This window comes from Helianthus annuus, chromosome 13, assembly GCF_002127325.2.
Source record: "Helianthus annuus cultivar XRQ/B chromosome 13, HanXRQr2.0-SUNRISE, whole genome shotgun sequence".
NCBI lineage: Eukaryota > Viridiplantae > Streptophyta > Magnoliopsida > Asterales > Asteraceae > Helianthus > Helianthus annuus.
This window is the reverse complement of record NC_035445.2, coordinates 117,355,176-117,358,350: the sequence shown is the minus strand read 5'-3', so window position 1 is coordinate 117,358,350 and position 3,175 is coordinate 117,355,176. Positions and strand designations below refer to the sequence as shown.

At 42.5% G+C, this 3,175-nt stretch overlaps 1 long non-coding RNA gene across 1 annotated transcript; it reads right to left on the bottom strand.

The window, feature by feature from the left end:
• Window positions 1-1,971: 1,971 nt before the first annotated feature.
• LOC110903152 lies at window positions 1,972-2,865 on the bottom strand. The gene is made up of 2 exons (XR_002571697.2): window positions 2,371-2,865; window positions 1,972-2,192 (listed from the first exon to the last, which is right to left on the bottom strand). It is a non-coding gene; the product is annotated as an uncharacterized LOC110903152 (long non-coding RNA).
• Between the last annotated feature and the right edge of the window lie 310 nt (window positions 2,866-3,175).

Here is a 3,175-nt window from a genome sequence, read left to right as displayed (position 1 = left end):
ACGGTCACTCGATCGGATGACTACTCGATCGGTGGCAACCCTTGTGCATGGAACATGTTGAAAATTGTTTAAGTGTTTAAGTCTAAACATTACATGGTTGAGTGGTAGTCCGATCGGGTGGCAATCCGATCGGTCAGCACTTCGTTCAATGTTCATCCTTCAAAGGTTTGAAAATAAAGTTGATTGTGGGGCCAAGGTACCAGTCGATCGGGTGAAAACCCGATTGGTTGACAGTCCGATCGGATGGTAGTTCGATCGGACGGCGTTCCGTCCTGGTCGTTCCGTTCGTCTTACACTTGGTTGTTTTGATAGTTTGTCGTTTTATCGAGATGTTTTGATAACGTATTACACAACAGGAACTTCGTCAAGACTTAGTAACTTGATCGAACAGGAATCACCCAAATCCGACCAGTAAACTATTCGAGACGGTGTTCCATGTTTAACCCGAAATCGATGGTCTCGTGAATGGAATCCAGATCTTGAACCAACACAACCACAAGAATGAGTAGGAAGTCGGTACAAGCTCCGATTCTATCGGTTTTGAGTGCATTTGGTGTAAAAGAGTTGAAAGAAAGTTGGAAAACCATCTTTCAATCCTTTTCACCTTGGATTTGTCTAGATCTATGAAAGATCTTCGTTTATTTATGTGGAAATCATTTAGATCTAAGTTGTTCTTGGTGGATTGAGGCCAAAACATGAAGTTCTCAAGAACACCATGATGATATCATCCTAGAACACCTCAAATCTAGTGATTTCACGGTTAAAAGTTAAGATTCAAAAGGTAGAAAGATGTAGAATCAAGTGTAGATCAGTACAAGATTTAGGTTGAGATCTTACCGGAATTGCGAGAAATCGGAGAAAAAGTAAGGTTGGAGCACTGGTCAGACAGGAGAGTGCCAAAAGTAGTAAATTGTGATGGTGACAGGAGTATTTATAGAGTTTCCTGAAGTAGAAAGGGTGGGTCAATCGAGTAGCAGCCTGGTCGACTGGCTGATCGATCGAGCGGTAGCTCGATCGGACGGCTGGTCGATCGGCTGGTCATTTGGTCGATTAGCCACTGGGTTTAAGTGTTCGGTGCGACGAGTTTTGTCGTTTCAATTGCGATTGCGAGCGTGGCGATGCGATAGAGTTTCTATTCAAATTACTTTTAATCCCAACAACTATATCTAACATATAATCATCAAGTATCCTAGGAAGATTACTCTTTCGTTTAGCGTTTGCGATTCGATTGCGATTGAGTTTCGATTACGTTTCGATTGATCACCACAACATAACATAAATAAACATGCACAAGTAACACATAAAAGGCACACACACGTATAACAATAACCAAAATGCGAAATTTTCGAGTTGCGAGTGCGATTGCGATAAGCGATAAAGCGATCAAATATGCGATAAATATCGAATAAACCTCGATTGTCAATAAGTACTCCACATAATACAACTAACGTAAAACATAAAATAGACTAACTAGAAGTTAAACCAGGAATTGAGCAAGGAGTGACAGATCGCAATTAGCAATCTTGTCTCCCTTTGACTTTAATCTTGACTTTGACTTTGACTTTGACTTTCGAAACACGGGGTGTTACAGCACGAGCCACCTTGGAAAGATGTCGATTCTTGCGCTCAGCCACCCCATTTTGTTGGGGTGTATAAGGGCAAGAAATACGATAGGCAATACCAGCCCGAGTAAGATAATGAGCCATAACACCCTGAGTCAGCTCAGGTGCACCATCACACTGAAGTGATCTAATAGTGCACGACAATAACTTTTTGACATAGGGTCGAAAGTGTCGAAAAGCATCAACAGCCTGAGAACGTCATGTCAAGGGATACATCCAAGTAAAACGACTATAGTCATCAATAAAAGTAATGAAATAACGATACCCAGCCCTACACATAACCGGTGCGGGTCCCCAAATGTCACAGTGTATAACATGTAATGGATCAATAGAATGAGAAACAACAGTGTGAAAAGGCAATCGACTAGATTTAGAAATATTACAGGAAATACAAACAGTATTTCCAGTTTTATTTCTAGAAGTAAACAATGATAGTCTAGTCATAACAGAATCAGACGGATATCCCAATCTAGAATGCCACGTCTCTCGCGAAGCAGAGAATGCCACAAAGAGAGAATAAAGCTGATGCGGCCTAGCACGCATGTGGTGGAGGCTCTGACCCGCAAGAGTCTGAAAATATAAGCCAAAGTGAGAAACACAATGGCAATAGGTTAATCAATGACAAGGTGAGTAATCGATAGTAAGTTCTTGGCAAGACAAGGAACTACCAAAACATGACGATGCAATAATGTACAACTAGATAAATGGAGATAAGAAAAACCAATATGAGAGATAGGAAGTGGTGTACCATCGCCGACAATAACACGCTCAGTCCCGGTATAAGGAGTAGCACCAAAAACCAATGAAGGACTAGATGTCATATGAGCAGAAGCACCAGAGAGAGTCTGGAATCCATGACTCAACCTGCTGACACGCACTCGACAAATCTGTATGTAGCCCATAATGAGACCCAGAAAAACTAGTCTGCGGTCCAGCCTAACTAGCAAAGTGATCTGGTCCAAAACCCAATGGTGTAGTCCCTAAGTTTTGTCCAGCAGGCCCATTACTAGAAGGCTGACCTGTCGGCCCAGGCTGTGAACTAGCTACTGGTGCAAAACCATGAACAAAAGATCCAGAATAACCAAGACTTGGGCCCAAGATGCCTGCTCCATGACTATGGCCAACAACAGGAACCAGCCCATAGTTGTTACTAGATCCAACAGGAGAAAACAAGTTACCTGATCCATTAACATCATGACCAGAATTAACATCAGGACTATGGTTATCCCTACCAAAATTAGGGTTTCCTAATCAGCAAAGTTAGCAGAGAAACCACGACCGCCACCAGAACCCCAGGTTCCACGACCACCACCACCGCGAAAACTAGGAGACCGACCTGAAAACCTTCCACGATTACCACCGCCTCTCCAATTTCCACGACCTCTAGTTTGTGTTTGACCTTGATTGGAAGGTGAGTATCGAAAATAACAATGAGAGGCTCTGTGACCAGTTTTCGAGCAGATCTGACATGGAATTGATGTCGAATTTAGTTGAGAATTGCCAAGATGAGGTGGATTTGAAGTTTGAGCAGTCATGGCATCAATAGGTATGGT